The sequence below is a fragment of the Capricornis sumatraensis genome, chromosome 13, assembly GCF_032405125.1.
Source record: "Capricornis sumatraensis isolate serow.1 chromosome 13, serow.2, whole genome shotgun sequence".
Classification (NCBI taxonomy): Eukaryota; Metazoa; Chordata; class Mammalia; order Artiodactyla; family Bovidae; genus Capricornis; species Capricornis sumatraensis.
The window spans coordinates 30,653,777-30,670,163 of NC_091081.1; positions in this window are offsets into that span (position 1 = coordinate 30,653,777).

A 16,387-nucleotide genomic window follows, 5' to 3' on the forward strand; every position below is an offset into this window, starting at 1 on the left:
GGAATCTCCAGTCCGGGAGTCAGGAGTAGAAAGAATGAGCCTTTAGTGAGTTGGTGACTCGTGTTTTTCTATTTTAAGCGCTCGGCGCAGCTATCCCGTGGGTTTGTCTGTGGCATGTGGGTCTGTGAGCCCGCGCACTTATGAATCTCAGGCTCCGCAGCCTCAAACCTCAAAACTTCGGGTTACAAGCAGAAGGCAGATTTTAGCTCTTAGGCTTACAAGAGAGGGCGGCCCCCCTACTGGGGGAGTGGCCAGAGCCAGTGTTTCCCAGCGCCGGGGTCAGTCTCCCGCGGCCCGCCAGACTCCATGCAGGCTCCGCGGGGGCCACTAGGGTCCCCGCGCCCCGAAGTCTTTGTGCCCATCGGACGAGGGAACACTCGCCCGGTGGGGGGACAGGGCCACGGCCGAGATCCCAAAAAATGCGGGAAAGGCGCGGGCGCGGAGGGAGGCGCTCCGCACAGTCGCCGATCCGCAGAGGGGAAAAAAAAAAAAAAAAGTAGAAAAAGAGGCTTTTCAGGTCAAACTCCTCGGGTCTGAGAAACCACGTTTTAGAGAAATGAGTCGCGGGGGGAGAACACACGATGTGCCGAGTACATTGTTAGCCAGCGCTGGCCCGGCGCACCGTGGGTGCGCGGCCGCCGCCCCCCGCCCCAGGCAGCGGGCGCGGGCCCACGTGGAGCGGCGCGGCACCGGATGAGCGCGCTGGGCCGCCCGGGTCCCCGGAGTGCGCGCCCCAGCTCCCTGCCGCGGCCGTTCACGCCCGAGCGCCGCCGCCGGTCCCGCGTGTGCCCCGCTGAGGGGGAGGGGCGGGCTGGGGGTGGGGGCGGAGGGGTTGTGGTTCCACTGCAGCGGGGGCTCCTGTGTCCTTGTGCGGAAATGACACACGGAGTCCCGTCACGTCACGCGAGAGCGCAGCGCACGGACACACACAAAGAGAGGGGAAAATACACGGCGCCCGCCCGCTGCCCCCAGCAACTCCCCGGGCCGCCCCGGCCTGGCCCTCCGCGCGCGGCCCCCACTCCCCAGCCCCGCGCTCCCCCTACCCCCCACGTGGCGCCCCAACTCGGCGCGGGCCCGCTCTGCAAAGTACAGAACTCGTGTCCCAGGTAAGTGCGGGGCGGTTCAAGCCGGCCGCGCGGTGGCGGCGGCTCCGGAGCAGACGGACGGGCGAGTGGCTGCAACATCCATGCCGGGGTGGGGGGCGGGAGCAGGGGAGGGGACGCATAGGGGGGCTGCCCGGAGAGCGCTCGCCGGGAGGGGCGCCCACCCCCTCGCAGGGCCGAGTCGCCGGAGCGGGCGCCGGGCGCCCACGGGCTCGCCGCGCCCATTGTGCCGCGCGCCCCTTTGTGCCCGCTCGGAACGCGGCGGCTCCATGGCGTTCCGGGGAGCACGCGCGCCGCGCGGGGGCGGGGGGGAACGCGCAGTGGAACAGTCCGCGCCGCCACCGCCCCACTCGCGCCGCGCGCCGGCCCCGCACCCCTGCCGGGCGCCGCGATGGAGCGGCCGGGGCCGCCGGAAGGCTCTGCGAAGCCAGCGGCGGACTCGGTGTCCGCGCTCCGCCGGGCTGCGGCTGGGAACGGGCTCGGCGTGCAAAAGGGGGGTGTCAGAGCAGGAGTAGGGGGCGGGGACTGGAGGGAGATACGGAGCGGGGAGCGGGAGGCCCGAGAAGCCGCCGCTCGGAGGGACGCTGCCTCCGGAGTCAGCAAATCGAGCGAGGCAGGCCCGCGGCGGCGACGGCCGGCGACCGGCAGCGGACAGGGACGGGCCCCGCCGCCAGGGGGCGCGGCGCTCCCTCCCGGGCCGTCCACGGCGCGGTTCGCGGTTCCCGCTGCCCGGGAGCTGGAGGCGGGCCCGGCGCCTTGGGCGTGCGCCCGACTGGCGCGAGGCCTTCTCGGCCGGTCGCGGAACCGGAGCCCTGGCGCCCGCCGCCCCTCGTGACCGCCCCCTCCCTCTTTCTTGTAAACGTGATTCCCACGCAGACTTGGTGCACGCCGCGCCCGTGAGTTGTGCTGCATTGCCCGTCAGGGCCTTGCGTGCCGAAACGTTTTTTCCCAAGGTGTTTTTTCAGAGGTAAAGGAATTTGAGTGCTCAGGTGGCCTGTCTGGAAGAATTTTACACTTAAATGCCAACTGGGAGAGGATGTGCGGAAAGAGGGCTGTGCGCTTCAGCGTCAAAAACATTCAAGTTCACCTTCTTAACGTAACTTTTCTAACTTATTAACTGTTCCCCGTGCCAAGGGGCAACACGTGGAGTGCCCGGAAGCTGAGGCTGTGGGAAACTGAGGCAAGGAAGTGAATTCTCGGGCTGGGGCTGGCTCCTGTTGTCCCAGGACTGAGACCGAGGAGGGCTTTTGTTGTTATGCACACTCCACACTCCCTTTGGTTTTTCTTTCCTCCCCCACCCCCCTTTTAAACCATCCATCCTTAGTTTCCAGTTTCATGTTCCTTCCCTCAGTACTGAGGTTGTGTGAGATTTTATATCTTAACAGATTTACATCCCCAGCCACTAACCCAGGATCTGATAACTTAGTAGGTGCTCAGTAAATTTTTGCCAAATGAATATGGAGAACCTCTTGGATTCCAGGAGAAAGAGGACCAGTGTATCCTGTTTCTATTAGTGGGCTGGCTGGCATGCTCATGGCCCTTGAAATAAATTTATGGAAAAACCAGAGCCTTTAAAATATCTGTCACATAACTCCACAGCTGAATGTGGATATTGCCATAGAGGCCATTTCCTTGTTGAAGGGATTTAACAAAGTTTTATGTCCTTCCCATCTCCCATCATGCACAAAGCATTAGTAACCTCCAAAAGCAAGACCACTTAGGACCTAGTAGACCAGCTGGTCAGCATCTCAGTAATCTGTTAAAGGTACCACTTAGACACATTTACTTTACCCACTTGCAAACTTCTGAGTTCTTAAGCATCCCTTAAGTGAGCAAAAGAAGAGGAGAATGTCTAATAATTAGGAAGAAAAGAACTGGAATCTACCTTAACAGTGGTTTGATTAGGTGAAATTTTAAATCTCCTGCAGGAATGTCCCACCAGCCACTTGTCTGGAAAGCCCTGAAGCAACAAGAAATAACATGCATTCATGAATTGTATTGATTCCATGGTGAAAAAAATAGAGGGATGTGGCTTGTAAATACCTCAAATTTTATAATGTAGAGACACATGAAGGCTACTAGTCAACCAGCAAAAAAATTCAGTGTATGGGAGGTTGGAGTGTGATGTGTTTGTTTTTCCTGGCACTTAATTTTGATGACAAATTATGGTTATTCATTGTGCCTATTATTGGCTAAAGCAAGTTTAGGGGAATTGTTTGTAGAATCCGCTTTTGGGATGGTGGAACTTTTCTGTATCCTCTTGATGGTTGCTACAGGGATATGTACATCTGTTACCTTTCATAGCACTGTATGCCCTCTCCTCCCCACCCCCCCCAACCAGAGAGTAAATTTTACTGTATGGTAATTTTAAAAAATAAAATTTAAAGTCACAGACACACACGGATATTTTATGTGCTTTGTGAGCATTACCTTGCTGTTCCTTTCCTCGGCACATTGAACAGCGGCTCTTCCCCTTCTGATGTTCCAGTGTCTCTTGCAGCATTATTATTTCAGTCCAGGCTCTTGTGGTGGTTTCTGGAATGAGCTGCCACACATGACCTGCACATGCCTAGCTAAGGGCTCTCCACCCTGGCATCAGGCCTTCAATGTGTCAAACAGGAGTGGTGCAATTTCACTTGGACTGGTGTTAATGCCTGGTATATTAGTCACTGAATGATCAGACATTTTACAAACTGTTGTTTTTATCTTTTTTAATTATTTATTTATTTTTTGCCTGGACCTTATGAGATCTTAGTTCCCTGGCCAGGGACCAAACCTGCACCCCCTGCATTGGAAGCATGGAGTCTTAACCTCTGGACTGCCAGGGAAGTCCCACACACTGTTGTTTTACAGCTGAATTTTCTCAGCAGCTCACCTGGTAACATACTCTTCCTCCATTTTTTTTTTCATGTGTTCAACTTATATATCTTTTGTTTAATTAATTTATTCTAATTGGAGGGTAATTACTTTACATTATTGTGCTTTTTGCCATTCATTGACATGGATCAGCCATGGGTGTGCATGTGTCCCCCATCCTGAACCCCCCTCCCTCCTCCTTCCCATCCCAGCCCTCAGGGTCGTCCCAGTGCACCGGCCCTGAGCGCCCTATCTTATGCATGGAACCTGGACTGGCGATCTATTTCACATATAGTAATATACGTGTTTCAGTGCTATTCTCTCAAATCATCCCACCCTCGCCTTCTCCCACAGAGTCCAAAAGTTTGTTCTTTATATCTGTGAGTCTTTTGCTGTCTCGCATATAAAGTCATCATTACCATCTTTCTAAATTCCATATATATGCATTAGTATACTGTATTGGTGTTTTTCTTTCTGGCTTACTTCACTCTGTATAATAGGCTCCAGTTTTATCCACCTCATTAGAACGGATTCAAATGCATTCTTTTTAATAGCCGAGTAATACTCTGTTGTGTATATGTACCACAGCTTTCTTATCCATTCGTCTGCTAATGGACATCTAGATTGTTTCCATGTCCTGGCTATTGTAAACAGTGCTGCAGTGAACATTGGGGTGAACATGTCTCTTTCAATTCTGGTTTCCTCGGTTTGTATGCTCAGCAGTGGGATTGCTGGGTCGTATGGCAGTTCTATTTCCCTCTTCCTCCATTTTTAATTCCACCTGAAACACATGTACGGCCATCTCTCAGTATTTGTTTTTTTTCTTAAGTAAGTCAAATGTTAGAATTATTTATTTATTATTTATTTTTTTTTTTACTTTACAGTATTGTATTGGTTTTGCCATACATCAACATGAATCCGCCACGGGTGTACACGTGTTCCCCATCCTGAACCCCCTTCCCACCTCCCTCCCCATACCATCTCCCTGGGTCATCCCAGTGCACCAGCCCCAAGCATCCTGTATCCTGCATCGAACCTGGACTGGCGATTCGTTTCTTACTTGATATTATACATGTTTCAGTGCCATTCTCCCAAATCATCTCACCCTCTCCCTCTCCCACAGAGTTCAAAAGACTGTTCTATACACCTGTGTCTCTTTTGCTGTCTCGCATACAGGGTCATCATTACCATCTTTCTAAATTCCATATATATGCGTTAGTATACTGTATTGGTGTTTTTCTTTCTGGCTTACTTCACTCTGTATAATAGGCTCCAGTTTCATCCACCTCATTAGAACTGATTCAAATGTATTCTTTTTAATGGCTGAGCAATACTCCATTGTGTATGTGTACCACAGCTTTCTTATCCATTCATCTGCTGATGGACATCTAGGTTACTTCCATGTCCTGGCTGTTATAAACAGTGCTGCGATGAACATTGGGGTACGCATGTCTCTTTCTATTCTGGTTTCCTCGGTGTGTATGCCCAGCAGTGGGATTGCTGGGTCATACTCTCAATATTTGTGTGGAATTGGATACAGGGCCCCTTTCAGATTCCAAATCTCCAGATGCTCAAAGTCTCTTAGAGCAAGTCCTCCATATCCTCGGATTAGGAACCCACAGATTGGAAGACTGGCTGTTCTTAAAATCAGCCCTTACAAGGTGTTTTTCTCTCTACTAACCGCCGCCTCTCCTCTCCTCTCCTCTGATTTTCCGTTATCAGTGGCCTGTGAAACACCATTGCAGCATCGGTATCTGTAAAGGCACTGATTGCTCAGTTGGTCTTTTCTTGTTTGCAAGGGGCAGTTGGTTTGAGCATGGAGCTAGTAAACTGAAGGAGGGAGGCTGGGGATGTGGGGGTTTAGTAATTAGCTCATGTGGTCACAAGACGGCACATTTGTAAAAGTGGGAAGTATAGAGGAAACTCTGCTTATATCTCTAGGAAAGTTAGTCACCATTGTCCAGTCCGTCACGTGGGTGGCTGCTGGGATATGCTGGCCTTCCTTTTCTCCTTGACCCCAGTTTCTGGACGCCAAGGTTAAAGTTAAAAGCAGAGTCTGACACCTCCTACCACTGATGTCAAAGGAGGTAGCCAGTCCTTTGTGAAGCCAGGGAGGGCTTAATAAGCAGAAGCCCTTAGCTGAGAAAGACGTCACATTTAGTCACATTCAGAAAATGCAGTGTCTGAAGGGTGAGACGCCACATCGCAGGCTGTGAGGTTGTCCTTCGCTGTGTGCCGAAAGATGAGGCTGTGCTCTGACAGAGTAAAGAGGGAAGTGACAATTACAGCTTTAGAAAAACTCAGGGGGAAATTGCCCTGGTTTTCTGAAGACTGGTATTTTTCAAACTGCGTTTGCAGATGTGTCTAAAAATAAAGACAAATTACAAACATGTCCTGCAAGTCCCATGGGCAGGATGCCACTGCCTAAAGGGCCGGGTTCTGAGAGCACCGAGGCTCCCAGCCATCCCTGCAGACCCAGAGACTGAGCCCAGCAAGGGTGGGTGGCATGGGAACATTCTTCCTGTCCTTAGGGAGAGCATTTTGATTTCTTCCTTTCCAGTGTAATGTTTCTTTTTTCTTTTATTTGAAAGAAACATTACAAAACTTTTTCAGAGTTTTAAACCATTTTAATTTTTAAAAATATTAAAAATATTCACTATTAAAATGCGCTTAACATATCTTTACGAAAAAGACTTTATACTAAGTAACATTTACTGAGTGCTGTGTGCCAGGCACTTTCTCCTCTGTAGTTTTCACAGAGTCTAGGAGGTAAGGTAGTGGTGTGTAGCTCCTTTTACATAAGAAAGCACCAAGGCTTGGCTGGGTAAGCCTCTTGCCCAGCGGTAGAAGCTAAAGGTAGGTGAAGCCAGGGTTAGATAGAACCCAGGTCTGTCTGCCCCTGAAGTTTAGTAGGGAGTTCCATTTTCTTCCACATCAGTTGGACTGATCAGCTGTACTTGGTAATCCAAAGGCCTGTTTGGCCTGTTGACTTGCTTCTGCATCTGAGCCCGGCCTACAGATGTGTGCTCAGTAAGGAAGGGAGAAGGCCAAGCGGGGATGGCTGAGTCGTCTTTAGTCCCAGCTCTTGCTGGAAGGCCAGCACGAGTCCACCCCACCTCTTTCCCTCGGCTTGCTCTCTGGAGCACTCCAGCGGAGGCACAGCCTGCTGCCTCCCACTTCTCTGCCTGCGAAGTAAGAGGATTTTTGCCAGGATTGCACAGGTGAACGTGTAAAGCTTAGACCTTGGAGCCAGTGCTACATGAATGTTAGCTGATGTCTTCCTTTAAAAAAAAAAAAATTTAATTGGAGGATAATTGCTTTACAATATTGTGTTAGTTTCTGCCATTCATCAGCATGATCAGACACAGGTGTACATATGTCCCCTCCATCTTGAACCTCCACCCCATCCCACCCCTGTCCTCCTTTTCTATGTTTTAATTTTTAAAAATCAGTATGACCTGCAATGGGGAGGTTTCACGAAGTCAGATCATGCGGCTTTCCGTTAACAGCTTAGTCTCTCAGTCATGTCCAACTCTTTCTGACCCCATTGACTGTAGTCCATCAGGCTCCTCTGTCCATGGACTTCTCCAGGCAAGAATACTGGGGTGGGCTGCCATGCTCTCCTCCAGGGGATCTTCCTGATCCAGGGATCAACTCAGGTCTCCCACATTGTAGACAGATTCTTTACCCTCTGAGCCACCGGGGAAGCCCGAAGTATAAACTGTTTAAATCCTGGCCTGTATTTTGTTGATAATACCGTTGAAATGGTCTGGGCCTGTTCTCCCTGCTTCACCCTTTGTATGTGGCAGGGCACAGGCTCTTATCACTGCCGTTCTGGGGCTCAGGTTCTCAAGGAGGCCCTGGGGGAGTGCGAATTCACCTTACTTTGCTTCTGGAAACAGGAATGGAGGTCAGGAGGACTTGCTCCAGGCTAGCCTGAGGGTGCACAGCTGGGTCAGGTCTTGGGGACGAACCTCATTGTGAGGCGAGTCCTAAGTCCTGTGGACATTTCCGAGGCGGTGGAGCAGAGGTCTGAGTCAGCCAGCTGGGATTTGCACGTCGAGGTTTCAGGAAGCCCAAGTACTTCCCATTTCTGGGCCTGGTGCTTGTCCTGTGTGACTCGGGCAGCCACAAGCCTCTGGCGCCTCTGATTAGTCTGGGCTAGAGTCTCTCAACTGAGGCACTTCAGGTGACTCCCAGCCCCTAGGGGCAGCCCTGGAGGACATTTTTCTTTGGAAATCTGTGGGGCATTTAGGGAAGAACCCAAGAGCCCAGTGACCCTGTGCAGGCAGAGGGCTTTGCCAAGGGACCTCCAAGCCTGCTTGCTTTGCTGTGGTCTTACATCCAGCTCCTAACAAAGACACCCCACCACACCACCTCTGGCAGATTCTCGTGTAACTCCTTATGACACGCTTCGAACCGGTGACCTCAGAACACTCCTTCCTTGGTGGCCCAGCCACTCCTCAGCTCCCAGACCTCCCCTTCCCTCTCCACTCTGAATCCTGCTGCTTCACCCTGGAGCCACGGCCCCTGGAGCAGGCCCCTGGAGCAGGCCCCTGATTTGCCCAGTTTAGTCTGGTTTTGAGAAGTCAGAAAAGGAGGGCTCCAAGTGTGGGTAAGAAGTCTCCCAAGGTACTCAGGCACTGACCTGAGAGAGCCCCAAAGGGGCCAGCCATCATCCAGAAAGCAGGAACCCAGCAAGCCTGGCTGGAGAATTGCTAAGGTGCTTCCCTGGACAACCACTGCTAAGTCGCTTCAGTCGTGTCCGACTCTGTGTGACCCCATAGACAGCAGCCCACCAGGCTCCGCTGTCCCTGGGATTCTCCAGGCAAGAACACTGGAGTGGATCTCCATCTCCTCCAATGAGTGAAAAGTGAAAGTGAAGTTGCTCAGTCGTGTCCGACTAGTAGCGACCCCGTGGACTGCAGCCTACCAGGCTCCTCCGTCCATGAGATTTTCTAGGCAAGAGCACTGGAGTGGCTTGCCACAACCACAGACTCTCTAAATGCCCTGACTTCAGCACTCAGCTCGGGTCCCTGATCCGGAGTATTTGGTCCAGGCTTGGGTGGTTTTTTTTCCCCATCCCATGAATGGATTTGGCTTATTTCGAAAAACACTCCCAACATATCATGCAATGAACTGATGAAGCCTATAATATAGCCACAAGGAAACGATATTTCCTTAGTGTTCAAAGCTGATCTTTTCACCTTCTTGTTCACACCTGGGCTTTTGAGCTGAGACTTTTTTCTGATCTCCCCCTTACTCCATATTGAGGAGTTTTTTACACTTTCAGAGTCAGTAATTCAGGGACAGTTACAAAATGAAAGGTCTGCACTAGTTTGTCAGTTATTGTATTGTTTCTTAGAGCATCAGTAATTTCAGTGCTTGAATGGATTTGATTTTATATTCTTAGCTTGTTGCTGTTATGGGTATAACTTAGAATATGACATGGCTAGGCAGTGAAGGTTGCAAAACTTCTTATTTTTTTATTTTAAAAAAAGTCTCATTTTCAAAGAATTGCATGCTCACTGTAGAATGTTTGGAAAGTAGAGGAAACTGAAGAAGAGAATTTTCCATAATCATCCTAATTGGAGGTAATTAACATTTTGGAATGTTTTCTTCTGTCTGCTTTATGGCATTTTTTGATTATAGAGATATCCCCAGTGAACTTTGAAGTATGTTGTTATTGACTATGTGGCTCTGTGATGAACAATTGATTTTGAATCTTTACACTTAATTTAATGCTCAGTTCCTCCTGTCAGTAGAGATTTAGAAGTTGTGTTGGGAAAAATGTCTAGCAGTTGACTTTCTGACTTTGTATATTGGAAATAACAATAGAGATCAAAGGTGGTCTCAATCCAGGTCATATTGAGTTTGTTGTCCCTTCCTTTTTTTTTTTAAATTTTTATTTTTACTTTATTTTACTTTACAATACTGTATTGGTTTTGCCATACATTGACATGAATCCACCACGGGTGTACATGGCGTTCCCATGTCCCTTCCATTTTTTCTGCAGCTTTTTGTGAATTTATGAGTAATTAGATGCCCTGGAGACGGAAATGGCAACCCACTCCAGTATTCTTGCCTGGAAAATCCCATGGACAGAGGAGCCTGGCAGGGCTACGGTCAGTCCATGGGGTCGCAAGAGTTGGGCACAACTGAGTGACTAAACCACCACCGACAACGGCTGAAGTTACTCTGCCCCAGGAGCCTGACACTAGAGTTCCTGCCTGTGCTTCACCTGAGATCAGCTCCACGTTAAAGACCCCCAGCCCAGGTTCTTTGCTCTTCTGACCTTTGCTTGTTTCCTATCATAATTTTCAAGTATGTGGGGCTCTCAGTGACAGAAAGATTGGCTGTAGGTCTTTATAGGAGCTGAAAGTGATGAAGAAGATCAAGATATACCCATTTAAACATTGGCAGCATTATTTCCAGAGCAGATACTTTCTTCATGCAAATACTTAATGTTATTTCTTCCCTCAAAGGCGGGGGAGAAATCTTGAAAGTATATATCAATTTAAAATTATTTGTATCCAGGTCACAAAATTGTAAGTACCAGTGGTCTTCTACACAGCTGTGGCATGTGGCCTGTGTTTATTAGATGGGAGTTACAGTTGTTATAGAAACTTCAATGTAATATCTTCTAACCTTGAGGTTCTGACTGCTCTTTCCTTCCTGTCCCTGTTATCATCTGGTGTTTACCCATTGTCCCCTCTCAACAGAAGTTCCCAGAGCTCCATCTTCATCCTCCAGGCCCTCCCATCTCTACCCTGTGTTGGCTTCGATCCCTGTAAATAAGCTGTACGGTCGGTCGATCCCCTCTGCACAGAGGACAGTCACCCCACCAGCAGCCGTCACTCAGTGGGGAGTGTAACCACTAAAGCACAGGGCTCCTGGGAGCGACTCCCGACGTAGGATCTTGAGCATGCTACTAACTAACCTCTCTGAGCCTTGGGTATCACGCCTATTAAACAAGATTTCTTTTTTTGAAATAATTTTCTTTATTTTTGGCTGTACCGGCTCTTCACTGCCGCATGGCTTTTCTCTTGTTGCCGAGAACAGGCTTTAGGGTGAGCGGCCGCGGCGGTTGCAGCTCCTGCTCTAGAGCACAGGCTCAGTTGCTCCACAGCACGTGGGGTCTTCCCGGACCAGCGATCAAACCCGTGTCTCCTGCATTCTTTACCACTGAGCCACCCAAGATGATTTCTGAGGCCCCATCTGCCTCTGAAACTCTGCCTCAGTTTCCTCACTTGTGAAATGAGCCTAAGACGAGTGTCCCCCTCCTCGGCCTGTTAGCTCGTGTCCACCCAGTAGAGCTCGCAGCACAGCCTCCTCCATGGTGTAGGCAGCCGTCTTTTGCATGGAGTCTTTGTGGAGTGGCACTGGGCAGCGTGGGGAGGAGCTGGAAGGGAATGGCACAGTGGGGCTTCTGCCTTCCGGGGGTGCCCAGGTGAGCTGGGGAGCCCCTCTGCTCACCCCATACCCCTGTTGGACCACATCTCTGTTAGCACATCAGTGCCGTCCTCAGTCAGGAGCTCACCCACCGGAAGCCCGTTAACAGGCCCCCTTACTGGTTTTCAGCCCTTCTCTGTCTTCTCCCAAAGAAACGACTCTGTCCAAATCCTCGTATCAAAATCTGCTTCTAGGAGAACTTAAACTAAACTAAAAACTGATACAGAGATTTTCGTGATACATTAAGCCAAAGAAGCAAGGAACAAGGATCTTAAATCTTTTAGTCTCAAGATCCTTTTTTACCTTTAAAAATTATTGAGGACCCCCAAAGAACTTTTGTTTATATGGGTTCCTGTCAATATTTACATGGTAGAAACTAAAAAAAAAAGAAATATTTATTTACCAATTCATTGAAAAATAAATCCATTACCAAAAAAAAAAAAGTGAAAGGGTTAGTCAGTATTGTCCCACTCTTTGCCACCCTCTACGGCCCACCAGGCTCCTCTGTCCATGGAATTCTCCAGGCAAGAATACTGGAATGGATTGCCATTCCCTTCTCCAGGGGATCATGAATTAATGTCGATATTATTTTTTTATGGAAAAAAAAATTTTTCCAAAGAAAATAAGTGAAAAAGTGGGATTGTTTACGTCTTTTGCAAACCTCTTTAGTATCAGACTTAATCGAAGACTGCAGAGGTTTTATATCTGCCTCTGTATCCAGTCTTCTGCCTAATAAAGTATCACGTAGCACACCTGTGAAATGAAGGAGGCAACAGCACCCCAGGGTAATGAAAATAGTTTTGATTTCATGGACCTTGTGAAAGGGCCTTGGATGTGCTGATAAACAGGCTCTCCAAAAAGGAAAAAAAAAAAGAAAGCCCAGAACCCAAGGTTTATACAAATGTCAGTTTCTATGGTATAAGTTCCGACCACCAACAATTGCAAGTTACCAGCTTGACTCCACTAGCGCTGAAGTTGGGGGAAGACACGCAGTCCGTGCAGGCAACTGACGTCCCATTTTGAGAACCTCTGGTACAGAGCGTCTATGGAAAAACTCAGAAAGACCAATGAGATGTTTCCAAGAGACTAATAACCCAGTGACTGGAGAACAGGGAGCTTTTTTAACCAATGTCCTTTTATACCTTTTGAATTTTCGGATGCGTGTGTATCTAGTCAAAAGAAAAGAAGACTTTAAGTGTCTTCTCTTTATAAAGTGCACTCTCTCAGTTATCTATAATTGATACGTCTTTTCTGCTTTTCCACTTCTTTGTGGGATCTCTTAGAACTGGCTCTTTGGAAACACCAGTGACTGGTTCTCACTGCTCCGCCCGCCCCTTGTCTCGCTCCGCCCTCACTTCCAGCTCCCAGCCGGGATAGGCAGGAGGCAGATTCAGCCATTTTCCCAGCATGAGGCCCAGAGGTAGGCCTCCCAGGGCTGCTGCATTTATGTAGCCAATTTAAGCAACTTATCCTTTGTAATTTGGTATTTGAGTGTCTCAAGCATCCTGTTGTTTCTTAAACATTTGGGATTACACTATCCTCTCACCCTATGAAGAAAGATAGAGACTATTGGATATTCTAACAAAGTTGTATATACTCTATGTATACTGCTATGAGTTGTGCAGTATTTAAAACCTTTCTTTACCAGTGATGGTCACCTCACCTGAGGCTTTCTAGGCTATTTGGTTAAACAAAAAACTAGCATTTTCACTAATTGGAGTAACTACTGGAGATCGGGCTTCCCTGGTGGCTCAGACGGTAAAGTGTCTGCCTGCAATGGGGGGGACCTGGGTTCTATCCCTGGGTCAGGAGGATCCCCTGGAGAAGGAAATAGTAACCCACTCCAGTACTCTTGCCTGGAAAATTCCATGGATGGAGGAGCCTGGTGGGCTACAGTCCATGGGGTCGCAAAGAGTTAGATATGACTGAGCTACTTCACTTCACTGGAAATTAGTCCTGTTTGAGAGTTACCCTCCCAGAGGTCATCCGTGTCTTAGGGCCTGTGTGCTTTAACTAGAGGCAGCAGCAAGCGACACACACCCCTTTTGCTTGGGCAGGAACATGGAGCTGATTTTCAGGGACACAGGGATGCATAGTTAGACTGTCTCACATTTTGAGATTCCTGGTGAAGGGATAAGAGGATTTTAAGAAGGAGAGAATGGTAAAACAAATGCTCCAAAGACCTGCAAGCAAAGGAGGTTGTAATCCTAACAGCCTGGTGGGGGATGCTGCAGTAGTTGGCAGCTCTTACAGAACCTATAGTTGTGTAAACGAAAGGAATTTCTGTGGCATGCTTGGCATGCGGGTGTTTAGTGTCCGCCCAGGATGCACAGCCTTGTGACCTTCATCTGGCAGGTGACCAGGAAGTGGAGGGATGGGATGGTGTTGATGCGCTGTCTGTACGTCAGCTCGGGATACCCGGAAGCGACCCACACATCCCATCCTTCTTGTAGATACTTCCAAATTGTGGAGTCTGTATAAGCACAGAGCAGCCTCGTCTTCCTGGTAGTGACATGGAGGTGAAAGATTTCCAGCTGCTAGTGGTCAGAGAGCTCCAAGGCTGGAAACTGCCCTCAGTGTTCATCAGAAGAACCTTAACAGAAGAATGCAAATTCTGTTATTCCCTCTCACAGTGGCTGACTGGAGATACACACAGATTTGGTTTGAATCCTAATTCTACCACCTATTAGTCGCGTGACACTGATCAAGTGCTTGCTTCCCCTTCCAGTAGTCAAATTCTTTATTTCTGTAATCAGAATGACATCATAATAATTTTTCAGCTTCATTGAAGTATGACAAATAAAAGTGGTAAATATTGAAGGTGTATGCCCTCGGTATTCTTTATTGGTAAAATTGGGATTGAAATCGCTCAGGGTGAGATGGAGGCCACATGAAGTGGCCGGGCAGCACCGGGCCCCAAGTTTGCAGGCCAGGGATGTGAGTGGGGACCCTCACCTCACTCCCCACCACAGGAGCCAGAGGCACTTAGTTTTCCAGGCCTTGCAGATGGGACATTGCCCTGCTTCTCAATGAGCATGGCTTCTTCACTGTCTGGGAGAGAAGGGGCCCACCACACTGCATTCTGGGTGACTTCTGTGCTAATCTAGCATCTGTCGCTGGTCTATAAATGAACACGGAAATGTTTTCCAAAGCAGATGTACTCTGAGTGCCCAGGAAGCCGCCACCCCTGCCTCCCACCTCACCCACGAGGCTGCGCAGCCCCCTCCGGCTCTCCTGCCACCTGCGGGCGGCTCAGGTGTGTACCCTTCCTTCATCGCCTTCTGCCTCGGGAAGCAGGGGAGCTCGGGATTCAGGTGCTGAGCTGGTGGCGTGGCATGGTGGCGCTCACTGAGTCACACCCTCATGGGGACTGCCACGCTCGCTGCTCCTCTGCAGTGGAGTGTCAGCTATCCAGACCATCTTTGCTCGGCGCCTGTGATTCTCTGCCAGGTTTTCTCATCAACTCCCGTTTTCTTTTCCTCTAGGAGTCACTTGTCCTTTTCATGCTTTCTGGTTAGCCGGAGAGGCTTTGTGGATTTCCACCCTATACCACCCCGAATAAACCTTGTGCCACCTTCTCCCTTTCCTGCCTCTCCTCTCCAGAATGTCACTGTGCCCTGTCCAGCCACCCTGCACTCTCTCCTCCCTTGCCATTCGGCCGTTTCTCACTTGAGGAGACCAGTTCTGGCGGTGCGGTAGGGTCTCCAGGGGCAGGTGGCAGCCCAGTCTTGGTCAAGGCTGGGGTGGGGAGGCTCATTCTCATCTCCTTGAGAAGCCTTTTACCAGTCAGGCCTGAGTTTCTGCCCAGCATTGGCCCACCTTGCTGTCTGAAAAGAGTACTGATGCCCTGCTACCTACTTGGAACTCTCCCTCAGAGACACCCAGACTTGAGGTTTATTTCCCTGGAATACAGTGGAGATTGTCTTTGATAAAAATTCAGCTCTGATAAAGTAGTTCTTGGCCCCTTGAAGTTGCCTGACTCACTGTCTATATTCACTCAATCTCCCTGCATGTATTTTTCAGATAGTAGATAGTTTAGTAAGTAGTAATTAATTTCAGTTTCAAATAAATCTTAAAATTTCCTATTCATTCCTTTGAAAATTAGTAACACAGATGAAAACCTTGTTCCTGTCATGAACTAATTGTGATGACTGAGAACAGTGCCAGGCATTGTACGTTGCTGTTATTAGTGACCTTTTAAGTTGTCAGCCTGTGCACAGGTCATCCTCTGTCCCTCCACTGACCTGTCTAAAACGGGACCGCTCATCATTCCACAGCTGCTTGGTGAATGGTTTACTGAACTTTGTAGATGGCATCCCTCTTCCTTATACAGATTTTGTGAAGTTACGCCTGCTGCCCTCTGACCAGGAACTGGAATGGGCACCTAGTACTTGCAGGCAGCTTCACCAGTGGTAAGAACCACAGCTCCTCAACGTCATCAGTAAAGGCTGTCATGTATATTCTTTTCCAACATTACTACCTCATTTATACTTTATCCTATTTGTGGACATGCTGTCTCGTCATCTGGGGAATCTCAAAGGCGTAATGGTGCTTTTAACCATGATGTCCTTTCCATTTCGGCTGGGGCAGGGAAACCAGCCCCTGATTCTCCACCAGACCCTGCAGCCTGTACAAAGGAGGTACCGCCAACCCCTCCAATCTCATTCCCTCATCAATAAATAGAGTGGTTTGGACCAGATTATATGGAGCTCAGGAGCTTTAAGAACCCATAGTGCCTCTCTCCTCTTGCTTCTGAAGAAAGGGCTAGACCAGCATCATCCAATAACAGTAGTGAAAGCCACATGTGTGATTTTAAACTTTCTAGTGGCACTCACATAGTGCTATAATGTATGGCACTATTCTCGGTGCCATTTTTAAAAAGGTGAAATTAATTTTAATACTTAGACCAGTAAATCTGAAATATTATCATCTTAACATGTAATCAGTATAAAATTATTAACGAGATATTTTACATT